The sequence below is a fragment of the Astatotilapia calliptera genome, chromosome 1 (assembly GCF_964374335.1).
Source record: "Astatotilapia calliptera chromosome 1, fAstCal68.1, whole genome shotgun sequence".
NCBI classification, from domain to species: Eukaryota; Metazoa; Chordata; class Actinopteri; order Cichliformes; family Cichlidae; genus Astatotilapia; species Astatotilapia calliptera.
In genome coordinates, this window is record NC_137422.1 from 259,423 (window position 1) to 275,529 (window position 16,107).

General features: G+C 42.2%; 3 long non-coding RNA genes across 3 annotated transcripts; 2 read left to right on the plus strand and 1 right to left on the minus strand.

Moving 5' to 3' along the window:
- Nucleotides 1-1,607: 1,607 nt before the first annotated feature.
- LOC145431469 (uncharacterized) lies at nucleotides 1,608-4,235 on the minus strand. The gene is made up of 2 exons (XR_013911873.1): nucleotides 3,600-4,235; nucleotides 1,608-2,141 (listed from the first exon to the last, which is right to left on the minus strand). It is a non-coding gene; the product is annotated as an uncharacterized LOC145431469 (long non-coding RNA).
- Nucleotides 2,135-3,239, plus strand: LOC145431394 (uncharacterized). Its single transcript, XR_013911732.1, has 2 exons — nucleotides 2,135-2,733; nucleotides 2,892-3,239. It is a non-coding gene; the product is annotated as an uncharacterized LOC145431394 (long non-coding RNA).
- Nucleotides 4,236-4,809: 574 nt separating the features above from the next.
- Nucleotides 4,810-5,194, plus strand: LOC145429756 (uncharacterized). The gene is made up of 2 exons (XR_013910047.1): nucleotides 4,810-4,944; nucleotides 5,034-5,194. It is a non-coding gene; the product is annotated as an uncharacterized LOC145429756 (long non-coding RNA).
- The last annotated feature ends 10,913 nt before the right edge of the window (nucleotides 5,195-16,107 follow it).

The following is a 16,107-nucleotide window of genomic DNA, read 5'->3' on the forward strand; positions in this document are numbered from 1 at the left end:
TTTGTTGTTTCTGTAGTTACTTGTTTTACTTTTTTCAACTTATGTAACAAAATAATAAACCAATTGAATTTATCCTTTGAGTATTTTTCATCTAATCTTTACAGATTTAAGCTCTGTCTTTTATTTGCTTGTTAAAACCCCATCAATGGTGAAGTAAAAACCCTGGGATATGGTTTAAAACGTTGAAATAGACTAACCAACTAGTCTGAAACTAAGAAACACTTAAATATTACGTTAAATTGAAAACAGTTCAAAAGACATATCCCCATTCAAAAATGTCATGTGATAATCTCATTGTCATAGGACATCATCACTCCAGCAGTTCAATAAGGCTGATCGAAGGGTACAAAGAAAGGGGCAAGGCAAACTGATGCAAAACTAAACTTTAACCTAAACTGGGTGAACTAAAACACAACATGAAGAACCCTGACATGAACATGAACAAACCTGGACATGAATACATGAAAAAAAGCACATTCCTGTGTTTGTGACCCCCTCCCCAGCCTGTTGAATGGTGGGGGGAGGCTGTAGTCTTTTATTATAGGCACCATAGCTGGACTGGCCATCGGGCATACCGGGCATTTGCCCGGTGGGCCGCTGGCGATTTTTTGTTTTTATGGGCCGATGGATATTTTTTTATTTTTTATTTTTATTTTTAGGAAGGGTATATATAATGAAAGGTGTTGGATTGGCCAATTGGTCATGATCGACTCTGGGCTGGACCAATTACAGCCGAGGAGGCTGGATGCACCCTCCCCCTTGTTTAGCAATCACGTGATTTTCGCGCATTGCATGCCGGGAACTCGTGGCAAAACAATCCAAGTACAGCATCAAATGCAAGCATTTGCAGCACCGCAAAACGTTCATTCTCCGGTTCCAATACCTTCTTTTTTTTTCTTTGCCGCACAAAAAAGGAATGTACAAAACAAAAGGAGAACAATGCCGGTCCGTACAAAGACAGACTCGACGAAAAGACAAAGAAAAGATACGAGGAAAAAATCAAAGGAGTGAAAGGGTCAGACCCTTACGAGCACACAGAGTGGACAAAAGACGTCAGTGTGCTGCCCACTTTCACCACGCTCAGATTTATAATTACACGGTTCTTGGAGTGAGTGCACACACTCATGAAGTTTAGTAACTTCAGGTCACTGCAACAAGCCCAGGTACAGTTTACCGACGGATGGGTGCAGGACCTTGAAATGCACCGTGTAGGACGAAAGACTATTGTATGTATCATAAGTTTACCAGTCTCACAAATCGTCTTCATAAATACACATTCATTAACAGTTTATTAATAGGACCTTTGAGCTCAACGGTAATTAATTAGTAGTGGAAATAATTTCTGGTAGTGTAACAGTGTTTGTGGTATTATTCCACTTGCCACAAATATCAGTGTAATGGGGAAACAGCGCCCCCCCGCTCTCAGTGTGGCTGGTTAGGTGAGGCTGGCTACAGTAATCGCTGCCAGTCTGCCGTAGCCATACGAGAGGTGAGTTGTATTGTTCCGCACACAATATAGCTAAGTAGTACAGACACATAAAACATGTTTGATTAGCTGACGAGCACCGAGTGTAATAAGTGCTTAGTGGACACATGTCCAACACCAGTTTTATGTACTTTTCATTTGTTTATTACAGTTTTTTACAGACGCTAGGACACATTTCTCAATACTTAGGTCACGTTTGCAAAACTCCTCACACAGTGAGCACAACAGAAGTCTATGTGGGCTAAACTGAGGACCAGTTATCATTGTTTTGGCACAAAATGCATTCAATGACTACATCTCTCAAATTACATGAATCATCTTCTCACTCAGACACAACAACTGCCAAAAACCTTTGTACGGACAGGACATTTTGCATGTGCTTACATACTGTTTTCAAAACTGTTAAACTCATGGTCAAAACAATAACACAATGCAAAACTTGAAAAGACAGCAAAATCCAACGGCAATATTTTACTGAAACATATTTTAAATCTAACAATGCAGTTTAACCAGCCACAGCTGATTCTCATTGTGGATGAACATCTACACAGTTGTTACTCCTTCAATTTTTCAACTCCTTCAATTCTGGCATGCCAGAAGATTCTTTCCTTGGTGTGTTGCCCAAGATGACATAAGATGTGATGTGGATGAGAACCTGTGGCCAAATGGAGAAGACCGAGTAGATTAGCATTACTATTGTATGTGTATCAGTGGATGGTGTGTATACGAATTCTTGTATTTTGGGATTACTTAGTGCAAAAAAATAAAAATACATAAACATAAATACATGATGTCTGATTCATTCCAGTAACATATATTGAAATTATAAACAGAGATGTGTCCTTGTTTTACACAGGAAAACACTGTGTAATGCTACATGTTGTTAGTGTTTTTTAGGTCATTGTTTTGTGGGTGACAAAGTGTGTTTGTCGGCTGTCAACCTTTGCTAGTGTTCTGGAGGAATGTTTTTATTTGAGACCTGAATGAAGTGTTTTGGTAGTTGTAGTGCATTTTGAATGTGGAATGAACTGCTTTGCCAAGCTGACGGTCAGTTAGGAGAATTGTGTGAAGAGTTTTGCAAAAGTGACCTAAGTATTGAGAAATGTGTCCTAGCGTCTGTAAAAAACTGTAATGTGTGAAACTGTATGCTAAAGCGGAATGCTAATGAGATGTTCTGCCGTAGTGTGCTGTGCGGAGTGGTGTGTGGCGAGCCTGTGCACTGATAATACACCGTTGTTTCCATTCAGGTACATAATTTGTTGTTGCTGTTATTTTATTGTATATTAGAAATTGTAATATTGCTGCAGTAATCGCTGCCAGTCTGCCGTAGCCATACGAGAGTGTGCTGTGCGGAGTGGTGTATGGCGAGCTTGTGCACTGATAATACACCGTTGTTTCCATTCAGGAAATAAAGTGGCAACGATCGATCAGAGACTCCTTGTCTTTTTAAAAACACTACACAACGCAGAGTCGAGGAGTCTGTTTGGGCCGAACTGTTGCAGCGGGATGAAGCAGAAACCGGTTACAGTAGCATTACAGAAATGTAGCAGTGACAATAATATTGTATGTTGTAATCGCAATGGACAATAAGTGATACAAAACAACTGTTTTATCCTGTGAATAAAAGTATATGTTTTTGTCAATGTACCATGGTAATAACAGAAGCGAAACACAATATTGTGTCAGGACAATTTACTATTTATGCACAATAAATAAAGGAGCATAGCGCGACAATTTCTGTTCAGCGCCAGACTTGCTTGTAACCTATATCACCAATTATGTTAAGAAAAATGACGTATTAACTACTAAAAAACTCTGACCTTTGTGGGAATGCTTGGAGCAGACTAACATGTGAGCTGGAGTGTTCTGAGACGTTATATTTGGTATATCCAGACCATCCGTCTGCTCTTACTTCGGAAACATGGCTTAAAAAATTTCTCTTCAACGACGTAATCCGATAAAAAAAAAAAACGATCTCTTTACCCGTCGGCTTCCCGTGGCTGTCATGCGACCGGCTATTGAAGTTAATAATACAACAGCTTCTTGCCATTTTTTGGGTTTCTTTTTATCGCTGTGTAACTGAGTTCAATTGAAAGCCTGCGTGCGCTAGTACCTCTTGCCACAAGTTCCCAGAATCCTTTGCGGTTTTATCCCTGAATGACGTCACATTTTCAATCTTTATCCTGGTGGGCCGGTCTCTAGTCAAAATGCCCGGGCCGATTTTTTGTCCCAGTCCAGCCTTGATAGGCACAGCCTATGTGAGGGTTCTGTTTTCTTCTTTAGTAAACGTCCTGCCTTTATGACCCTTTTGGTGAGCAGGAGGTCACACAAATGCATCCCCAAAAACACACACACATGGACACGCATACACACACACACAGACACATGCACACACATGCACACACTCACATGCACACACATACCTAGAAACTAGAATTCTGTGATCTGTTGTGTACACGTAGCCTGGGTTTTGGAGTAAGTCGCGTTTCCTGCCGCAAACGTAAAAGAAGTCCAAGGGTGAAATACACTGCAAAGTATTTATTGGGCAGTACGTGGTGTGTGGATGGTTGACGAATGAAGTGAAATTGTGCGCTAAGCAGAAGTGAGTGTGTCTGACGTCACGGTGTGTGTGAAAAGGTATCCAGCTGGGGCAGACATGATTCTGCAGGTCACCTGCCCAGTGGACAAAAAGAAATAAAATATTTGTGTGGATGAAATATGAATGATAACATGAAGAGTGTTTGGTGTTTCTCAGTTATGAGCTGCAGTCTATCTGGGTCAGATATAAACCAAGTTTAGCTGGAGTTTATTTTCGTTGTGCTGACTTTTTACAGTCAGTTACAATAACTCGTACTGCGTGAGCTAGCATGACGGAGTTTCTATACAGCTGGGTGGTGCTATGATGTTACTGATAGTCAGTGTTGGTCAAGTTACTTGAAAAAAGTAATCAGTAACTAATTACTGATTACTTCCCCAAAAAAGTAATCCCGTTACTTTACTGATTACTTATTTTCAAAAGTAATTAATTACTTAGTTACTTTTTAAAAACACGATTTACAACCTGAGTAGGTGATAAAGCGATAGATTTTTCAGCCCATGTCACGGACCCAGTTCCAGGGATTCGGGGTCCGTGAGCAGTGTGGACTACTATTGTAGTTATTATTATTATTATTATTATTATTATTATTATTATCATTATTGTGGTTGTTGTTATTATGGTTGTGTCTGCTGTCCTGTTTTTCCGTGTTGGTGTACTGTCAGGTGTTTAGGGGTGTGTGCTTGTGTATGTGAGGGTGCGGTCGTGGCAGGCACTTTTAGGCCTGGTGGGTGTGGCCCTGCCAGCTGACCGGTCCCACCCAGGAATCCACACACACCTGGCGCCGATCAAGCCTCGTCAGAGGAGCTTCAAAACAGTGTGGCTGAGAGCTCCTCGACGCTGGATCGTTGAGTGACTTCCCGTCAGTCTTAAGTGTATTGTGCAAGGTTAGTGCAAGTCTACTGTTAGGTTTTGTACTCACGGCTGCCTTTGGTATGCGTGTTTCCTCAGGAGGAATTGTGGCGACCAGGAGGCAGCACACGGAGAGTACACAGGGAACGGAGACAGAGCACGGGATAAAGGAGAAGACACGGAACGGGAGTTGGGATCGCACGGGGGGATTTATTGTTGTTCGGATTGTCACCACTGTAAATAAACACTGTTGCACTGTAGAGTCCTGCATTTTGGGTCCTCCTTTCCCCACATCCCCACGGTCTGCCAGCGAGACCGTGACAGCCCAATTCTACTTTTTCTGCATAATCCATCATACAAAATGTAATCAAATGGAAAAGTCTCTTTTTTTAACTTGTTTTATTAGTTTTAATCTTTTAACTTCATGCATCAAGCAAACATTTAATTATCTGCAACATTCTCTGACTTGAATAAATTAGTTTAACATTTAAACCTATTTTCTGCACATTCCAGCTCATAAAATAAAATATTTTTGTGTTTACACTCAGTCTTTCAAATAGATGCAAGTAAAACACAGCAGAAAATAAATAAAGTCAAAGACTCAGCGGTCCTGTTGCTCTATTTTCACCTGTAAAGCAGGAGTGGGGTAGGCGGAGGCTTTCTGTGAGTTTCCCAGTACGTCGTTGCACAATGTATTAGAGCATTCATTAATGCGGTATAGCTAATAGTCTGCAAGGTTTAATTCTTCTGTTTGTGTGGTCTACAGATAAAGGAGGAGTTCAAGAGAATAACCACTGCAAGTCTCGAATGGCTACACTTGACCATTGCACTCCAAAACTGATGGATGTCATTTTATCAAGCGGAGGAGCTAAGGGAGTGAGAATCATCATCGTTATCGTTCCTCTCCTACGTTTTATTTCTCCGGTTTCAGCGTTTTTGCTTCACAACTAAAGCGAGCAGTTTACTTTGTGCTCTAACATGGACTCGAATCAACCAGCGCCACCTCTGGCCAAGTGCCACAGCCTACAGCCAGATCAGCCTGTGACACACATCTGCACCACGTTTGAATTCGTTTCATGCACAACACATTTGTACCTTTCAAACTTGTCAGTTTGTGCGTCATGCAAATAAACCTTTGAAAAGAATGAAATGACACTAATATTTCACTAGTGTTGTAACATCACATGTCGTTAGCGTAGTCTGCCTGCGGCGACCAGCTGTGAGATGGGCGCTGCTCTTGTGGCGACCTGCAGCAGGTGTTTATTGGCATTTACTTTCTCTTTTTGTTTTTAACCTTTGTTTTTAACTCTGTTCTTAACCGTGGTTTTAACTTTTTGCCGAGATGGAGATCTTCTACACCTTAGTTTTATTGTTGTTGGCGATATTCACCTGGAGTCATTCACTCTCACTGACAATCACTTATACACGCGAGGAACTCCTTGGATTACGGTGGTCCTGTTTGTCTATGCACGACTCCTCTAATGCTCGGACAGATGTGATTCTTGGTGAGGATTTATTTCCCCGGTCAAAGACTAATTTTGGAAAGCCCCGCCGCTTGAGAAAACGCGGAAAGAAAGGCGGTGTGCGTCAGCGTGTAAGAAAACTTCGGAGGAGGAATCGTGTTCCTCTGCCTTCTATGATTCTGGCCAATGTCCAATCTCTTAGGAACAAAACGGATGAATTACAAGGGAATGTGCTTCATCTACGGGAATACAGGGAGGCTTGTCTGATGGCGCTTACCGAGACATGGCTGACCGATATGGACAGTGACACTTCACTGCGAATCAGCGGCTTTGGGACCCCTGTCAGGCTGGATCGGAACTGTGGAGTAACACGCAAATCTCACGGAGGAGGGGTTTGTTTATATATCAACCAGGGCTGGTGTAATAATTTTACTGTGCGGGAGCGGTTGTGTCTTCCTGACATCGAGCTCCTTTCAGTATCTGTCAGGCCTTTTTACTTACCGAGGGAGTTCCCTCAAATTTTTGTCACTGTTGTTTACATTCATCCTAAGGCTGACGTTAAAGTTGCTGCCGATGCCATTTTTAAAGTGGTACACAATCTGCAGACTCTCTCACCGGATGCTCCAAATTTTATTCTCGGTGATTTTAACAATTGTAATCTTAAGAAATCACTGAACAATTTCTTTCAATATGTCACTTGTCCTACAAGGAATAACAAAACGCTGGATTTGTGTTATGGACCAATTAAGGGGGCATACAAGTCTGTGGCCGGACCTGCGCTAGGTTCTTCGGATCACAATGTTATTCACCTCCTCCCTGTCTACAGATCTGTGGTTAGGAGGGAGAAGGCCTGTGTGAAGCGGAGTAATGTCTGGACAGAAGACAGTTGTGTTGCCCTTCAGGGGTGTTTTGATTGCACTGACTGCTCCTTGTTTCAAGAGAGCACTTCTGATTTGGATGAACTCACCGATGTGGTGTGTAGCTACATCTCTTTTTGCAAAGACTCTGTGGTTCCAGTCAGAGAATTTAAGACTTTCCCTAATAACAAACCGTGGCTCTCTAAAGATATTAAGGATCTGATTCTTAAAAGGAAATTTGCTTTTAACGAGGGAGACGCTCCCACTGTGAGAATATTGAGGAAGGAGGTGAGGGCTGCAATAAAGATTGCCAAGATGAGGTATAGAAATAAGATTGAGGCAGAACTCAGTAGTAACAACCTCAAAAGAGCTTGGCTTGGTATGAAAACAATGGCAGGGTTACAGACGAAAGGTAAAAGCAGCATTACCCTAGAAGGGTTTACCTCTGACAAACATCTGGCAGACGATCTTAACAGTTTTTACCTTCGTTTTGAGAACTTTGACTGCTCTAGGCAGACCAGCACACTGAGGGAAAGGACTATCACTCCCCCATCTATTTGTATTGATGAGACAGGGGTAGCTAATCTTTTCAGACACACCAAAAGCAAGAGTCCTGGACCTGATAACATCTGTGGACAGGTACTGAGAACTTGTGCTGATCAGCTGAGTGGGATTTTTCACCATATCTTCTCACTTTCTTTAGAGCTACAGACAGTACCTAAGATTTGGAAACATGCTGTCATTGTTCCTGTTGCTAAGGGCAGTTCTCCTAAGGCACTGAATGATTTTAGGCCTGTGGCTCTGACTTCTTTAGTGATGAAGACATTTGAGAAGATAATTAAGAAGGAGATTTTAATGCATGTTGAACACCATCTTGACCCCTTCCAGTTTGCCTATAGAGCAGGGAGAGGTGTGGAGGATGCTGCTGTCACACTCCTGCATCTCTTGTATAAGCATCTTGAGGCCCCCCACACCCACGCAAGATTATTATTTGCTGACTTTTCATCTGCATTTAATACAATTCAACCCTCTTACTTGCTGACAGGCTCTACAATCATTTCAAGCTTGACACTAGTCTGGTCGGCTGGGTGACAGACTTTCTGACTAATAGGTCACAATGTGTGAGGGTGAATCATGTCTTTTCTGATGTGCTCTCCTCCTCTACTGGATCACCCCAGGGTTGCTGCCTCTCTCCCCTTCTGTTCATTCTGTACACAAATGAGTGTCGCAGCAATTTCACAAACAGACACATCCTGAAGTTTGCTGATGACACAGTAATCGTCAGTCTTCTAGTGGGGGACGAGTCAGGCCATGGACAGGTTGTAGATGATTTTGTGAATTGGTGTGATGAGTCCTTCCTCTCACTGAACGTGTCAAAAACTAAAGACATGATTATTGATTTTAGGAAGTCCTCTTATAGCTCATCACCCACTATCATTAAAACTGCCGATGTTGGGATCGTTGAGAGTTATAAATATCTAGGTGTGGTACTTGACCATAAACTGTGTTTTGAATCTCATGCTGATGCCACTACTAAAAAAGTTCAACAAAGGCTGTTCTTTTTAAGGAAAATGAGATCTTTTAATGTCTCATCTGAGATGTTGTCCTTGTTTTATAGAAGTTTTATTGAATCTGTGATGTCTTTTTGTATCGCTGCCTGGTTTGGTAACCTGACGGTGAAGAATAAGAATCGGTTGGGATTTCTGGTAAAAACCGCTAGCAAAATTTCAGGGCGCTAGCAAGATGGACGTTTGGCCATTTACAATAGAAACGTGCTTAGAAAGGCTCAGTCTATTATTAACTGTGTGAACCACCCACTTCACAGTGAGTTTGAGTTGTTGCCTTCCGGCCGCCGTTTTAGAGTACCTCCGAGGAGGACTAAAAGACTCCAGGTCTCTTTTATCCCTACTGCGTCTTGTCTCCTTAATGGCAAATAATTGTCCTTGAATTTTCTATCATTATTATTGTTATTATTGTTTTATAGTATTGTTCTGTTGTTCTTATCCTCCTGCTGCTAAACTAATTTCCCCTTGTGGGACAATAAAGAAAAAAATTGAATTGAATTGAAAAATTGTGTCTTTTCTCTGCAAACAAACATTTTAGAGTTGGTAGTTATATACAGTCTGTTTAAGTGTGGTTAATCTAACGAACATTTATAAGGAGATGGCAGTTACTGTGAATGTACAGCAGGTGATTAGTAATAAACAGTCAGACAATGACCCTGACAATCTCATTCAGTCTTGCAGATTGCACCTTCTGTGGAAAGTGGTACCACACGGTGTGTGTGGACTTCCCCTGTGCAGAAGACGACTACAAATGTTGTGGGTGCTAAATAAACAGACAAAATTGATCCCTGTTGTCTTTGCTTACTGATTGTTTTCAGTGTTGACAATCCACATTGCTGGGTTTGCATCTTTCAACATGTGTGTGGGTAGATGTGGATGTACCAGGGGTAAGTGCAGCCACTCAGCCTCTACTCAATGTGATCATAGCAGCAGGTGCAGATGTGTCACAAGTTAATCTAGTAGTGGGCTGTGGTACTTGGCCACAGGTGGCAGCATTGGACTGACCTCCATTGGAGACTGCTCCAGCTGCTGTGTAATAGTGGATCTGCTACAAATTGAAGATCATATGCAAGTTTTGGAAATGAACCCTTGTATTATGTTGAAAAACAAAAAAATGACATTGATTTTGTTGTGGGTCATTGTGACCCGTACTGTGTAAATCCACTCAGAATTGTCAAAAAACTGCAATAAAACAATAGCAACTTTATTTCCCATCAGATAAACATGTAGAACACAGACATACAACAGTTAGACTTTCCATAACTATTGTAGTTACCATTTGGTTTTTCGTTCTTACAAACACATTTATTTTGAACTTGCCCAACGTTCTCAGTTTTTCAATGCTCAACATTTTCAATTTTGTCCACATGATGGACAGAATGTAACTGTGTGCTTTCTGCAGATGTACTTCTTGCATTTCTCACAAAAAGTGCTTGTTTTCAAACAGGAATCTTCCTAACTACGATTTAAAACAAAAGATTTCTACGTCTCCTCCAGTCTCAAAAACAGATGACAAACCAAATCAAATTTTCAAATTCAAATTCAAATTTTATTTGTCACACACACACAACCATACACAGTATGACATGGGGGTGAAATGCTTGTAGCTGTACAATGCCCGACCATTAAATGACAGAAGAAAAGTTTTACAATATTTACAATTTACAGTTTACTACAAAATTTACAAATGAACTTAGGAATTTACAGTAAAGAATGTGCAAATAGCAGAAGAGATTATAAAGATTATAAATTATAGGAATTATAGGATTATAGGAAATGTGTGGTGGTGCGTGTGGTGATGTGTGTGAGTCCAGTCTTATAGTGACGTGTGTGGGAGAGTCCAGTCCTACACCTGGTTCAGGGCCCGAATAGCCTGGGGGAAGAAGCTCCTCTTCATTCTCTCTGTTTTGGCCTTAAGGGAGCGGAAGCGCTTCCCAGACCTCAACAGTGAGAAGAGGCCATTGTTGGGATGGGAGAGGTCCATCATAGTCTTCCTAGCTTTGGACTTGCACCGCTTGGTGTAGATGGACAGCAGGTCAGGGAGCTCTGATTGAATGATGCGTTTGGCCGAGCGCACCACTCTTTGCAGATCTCGCCTGTCCTGCTTGGTGCTGTTCCCAAACCAGGTGCAGATGTTTGCCGTCAGGACGCTCTCGATAGTGCAGGAGTAGAAGTGGGTGGCTGTAGCTCAGGTGGCAGAGCAGGTCAGCCACTAATCACAAGGTTGGTGGTTCGATCCCAGGCTGCCTCCTGGCTGCATGCCAAATATCCTTGGGCAAGATACTATGTCTGCCTACTGGTGGTGGTCAGAGGGCCCGGTGGCGCCAGTGTCCGGCAGCCTCGCCTCTGTCAGTGCGCCCCAGGGCAGCTGTGGCTACAATGTAGCTGCCGTCGCCAATGTATGTGTGAATGGGAATGACTGGATGTTGTAGAATGTTTAGCCTATTTTAGAGTTTAGAAATGTGTTAACATAGAATGTAGAACTATTGTAGAGACACTGACACTGCCCTCAATATAATAAAGGCTTCACTGTGTCGTGAACTTAGGAGTAGATTGTAGGAGACCCCTCCCCCACTTGAACTGTGAAAGTAAAACAGAGAGGAGTTAATGCTGAGTGGAAATTCACGCACACACATCCACACGCGCACTCACACATACACACAGGTATGCGTACACGGTCACACACGAGCACTCACATAGACACGCGGGAACGCGCACATGTAGCCATTCATGTGCTCGTGCACACAGACACAGAGTTTGCAGCACACCGTGGGGGGTTTATGATAGGGTCGCCCCTACAAAACTGTGTTTCACAGACAAAGGAGTGTAGATTTTGCTGAGGGGCACCGGCCTGGCAAGTCTTCCCTTGCCAGTCTTCCCTTAAATGAAGATGAGTAAAGATGAATAAAGTTTTGTGAAAATGACTACTGAGTCCGGTGCCATCTCTGGATGCTCGAGGAATAAAAAGAACCAGGGTAAAACTGATTTCGTAACAATGTGTAAAGTGCTTTGGGGTCCTTAGGGACTAGAAAAGCGCTATGCAAATGCAGGCCATTTACCATTTAGAAGTTCTTGAGCACCTTCAGTGGCAGATGGAAGTCTCTAAGTCTTCTGAGGAAGAACAGACGCTGACGGGCTTTCTTAACCAGGGTGTTGATGTGACAGGACCATGACAGGTCCTGAGTGATGTGGACACCCAGGTATAAGAAACTGTCCACTCTCTCCACTGGCGTGCCACTGATGATGAGGGGTTTGTAATTCCTCGCCTGCTTTTTAGTGAAGTCCACGATCAGCTCCTTAGTCTTGCTGATGTTTAGGAGGAGGTTATTCTCCCTGCACCAGGTCTCCAGGTTCCTAATCTCCTCCAGATTGGCCGTCTCGATGTTGTCGGAGATCAGGCCCACAACAGCAGTGTCGTCAGCAAACTTGACAATGGAGGTGGTGTCTGATGTGGCTACACAGTGTGGAGATACAGAAATTCTTTTATTGCTGCCATATAATCTGCATCATTATAACTGCATTAATAACATTCTTTACAGCATTATTTCATCTAATAATATTTCTCACAGTATTGATACTGCATTACAGCTGTTTATTGAAGATGTCCATTTGAGGATCCTTCCATTATGTTAACTTTTATTACAAGTACGGTTAGAAGTATTTTACACACATTGCATATCTGAGCTTATTTTGAGTTGATGTTCGGTTCATTAAGGGTCTTAAGCTTCACTGGCGTGACTTTCCAGGTGATACATGCTGAGGGAGACTAGAAGATAGAAGGATAACTGCAATGTGTATAGTGAGTACAGCAGGGGGCTTAAAACACAGCCCTGAGGCAACCAATCTCCACACCTGGGTCACTGACTTTCTTAAATCCACTCACTCTGTTTATTACTAATCACTGTGTAACTGCTGTGAATTCACAGTAACTGCCATCTCCTTACAAATGTTTATTAGATTAACCACACTTATACAGACTGTATATAACTACCAACTCTAAAATGTTTGTTCGCAGAGAAAAGAAACAGGCAGACTACTCTAACGACATGTGATGTTACAACACTAGTGAAATATTAGTGTCATTTCATTCATTTCAAAGGTTTATTTGCATGCTGGTTTGTCGGTAGCAACTCCTGAAACGCAAGACTGCCACACATCTGTTCGACCAACAGCAGTTGATCTAAACGGCAGTAGATCTGGAACACCGGGATGCACAGTCAGCGAGAAACTCCGGAAACTCAGATAAAAACTCCTTGTTATATTTAGGAGGCCGATAAACTATTGCACACAGCAATGAAGGCGAGTGGCCAAGTTCACACAGGCAAAGTTCAAAGCTTGTGTGGCGTGTCCATGAGGATAGTTGCTTAAACTCAAAGTGTGCTTTAAAAACAACAGCTAACCCCCCGCCACGACCAGTAGCTCTCGGAGTGCTAAAATAAGCACAGCCAGCAGTTCAGAAAAGACGCTTAACTCACCGGGTGTTTCAGTCAAACAGAGGAAATCCAATGCATGGGAAGAAAAGAAATCCTTCAGGATGAAGGTCTTATTCGCCACCGATCTGGCATTTATTAAACCCAACCTGAGGGGAGCTGGTTCGGAGACCTCCACGGCAGTGACATCCAGATCCACCGATCGAAGCATTTGATCATTGTGTACCCTCAGGTACCGGTAGTCCTCAACTACCTCCACGTCAGCCCCTCTGATGGTGACAGATAGGAGGAGGAGCATGCTTCCTAAAGTCCAGGTTCCTTTGTCTTTGTGATGTTAAGTTGTAAATGGTTTAGCTCCCACCACTCAACAAAGCTGTCCACCACACTCCTGTATTCCTCTTCCTGTCCATCCCTGATACAGCCCACAATGGCAGAGTCATCAGAGAATTTCTGCAGATGACATGACTGAGACTTGTACCTGAAGTCAGACATGTAGAGGGTGAAGAGGAAGGGTGATAGTCCCCTGTGGCGTCCCTGTGCTGGATGTTGTCCGAGTGGCAGCTCTTCAGACAGACATGCTGTGGTCGACTGGAACACACGTTTCTGTCTGAAGTGTTGGAGGTAGCTTTTAAGATATTACAGGATGACCCCCACCTCAGCAACAGGACCACTCTCAGCACCGACCAAGTGTGTTTGTTTTTAGAACTGTGTCTTAATTCCACCTATTTGACATACAAGGGTCAGTACTATATGGGTGTGCCATGGGTTCCCCAGTTTCACCCACTGTGGCCAACTTGTTCATGGAAGAAGTGGAAATCATCCACTGGAGCACAAACTGAGTGTCATCAGGACGCTACAACACAGAGCAAACACCTTCCCCACAGGCACAGCAGCCAGGGAAGCAGAAGAACAGCACATCAAGGAGGCCCTGAGTTTTTGTCATTTGTCAAAGCTGAGAAGGCACACAAAGAAAGCTCCAGCTGATCCAGGAGAGATGGACAACTGCTGCCCAAGTAAAAACAGTTAGAGATCCTGTATGTGTCAGGAATATTGGAACAGTTGAGACACATTTTTTCTAAACACCATGTCCCTGTGGCTTTGAAACCTCAAAACACACTTTGCCAAAAGCGTGTCAGGGGACCCCAAGGATCGGGTCTCCTGACACAAACAGAGTTATATAGTGTAGACTGTTAAGTGCCAGGAGGATTGCCAGGATTTATACATCGGCGAAACGGATGGCACAACATAGAAGAGCTAACTCGTCAGGCCAGGACTCCTCAGTCTACCTCTACAGGCTGGTGGACACTCTTTCAATGATGAGGATGTAACATTCTGGACAGGGAGGAACGCTGGTTTGAGCAGAGAGTCAAGGAGGCCACTTATATGAAAAGGGAAAGACCATCTCTGAATCGAGGAGGGGGCCTAAGGGTACATCTGTCAACATCTTACAATGCTGTGATTGCAGCCATTCCCCAACTCTCTGTGAGTGGGACTCATGGCCTTTGATCAGTGATCAACGGTCTTTGATCAGTGCTTGTTGATCAATGGTAATGACAATTTGCAGATTAATGATCAGTGAACTCACCTCACGGCCCATTGTTCAATGTACTGTTTATAAGGTTGGGGAAACCTGCAGTCAGCTTAGACACTTGGGTGAGTGACCAAACATTTCTCCCACTGAAAACGCCATGTCCAGATGAACAGATTAAACTGTTTGGGATCTGCCACAACTGTTTTGGGGTGAGGGAAGGAACATAGGACTAAGAGAACTAGAGATTAATAATAACTAATGACTAAATGCAGAGAGCTGAATAAACATATGGTGAGTAAAAAGGGGTGAGAGAAGGAGAAAGACACAGTCCATCATAGGAATCCCCAACAGCCCACACTTATTGCAGCATAACTAAGGTAGGATTTAGGGTCACCTGATCCAGCACTAACTATATGCTTTATCAAAAGGAAATGTTTTAAGCCTGATCTTAAAAGTACAGAGGGTGTCTGTCTTCTGAAATCAAACTGGGAGTTGGTTTCACAGAAGAGGGGCCTGAAAACTGAAGACTCTGCCTCACCTTCTACTTTTAAATACTTTAGGAAAGAGTGAAGTACTCTATTGGGGTGATAAGGAACTATAAGGTCATTAAGATAGGATGGGGTGTGATTATTCAATACCTGGACTGCAAAAACTGGCCGTCTAACCAACTCTTACAATCTTATATCCAGCCAAAAAGTCTTTTTTTTTTTTTTTTTTTTTTTTATGTGGATAAAGTCGTGCTGCTTTATTGAGAAAAACACATTAAACTGTGTAATTTGCAGAAGTCATCTGCCAGATCTTAAAGCCACATTTTTTTTTTTGGAAAATATTTTTATTGAAAAAAGAAAACAGTACTTGCAGTTACCGAAATACAATCAACCTTTCTTAATTTTCCTAAGTAAATTAACATATATATATATATATATATATATATATATATATATATATATATATATATATATATATATATATATATATATATGAAAAAAACAACAAAAAAAAACAAAAAAACAAAACACAACGCCACCCCCCCCAGTCCCAACCAGATCAACACAACCATCAAACATATTAGAGGAATATAACAGTAACAAAAGTAGATTTAAACAGGCAATACCTCTAGACTAGCAAAATAAGAGATAAAGGGTTGCCACTTGTGAAAAAATTTGGCTGTGCAACCTCTCAACGTATATTTAATTTTTTCAAGTTTTAAAAAAAACATGACATCTTTAAGCCACCGGGAAATAGTAGGATACTTAGCAGACTTCCAATGCAACAATATTAGACGTCTCGCTAATAGGGATGTGAAGGCTATAATATCCCTTTGTGT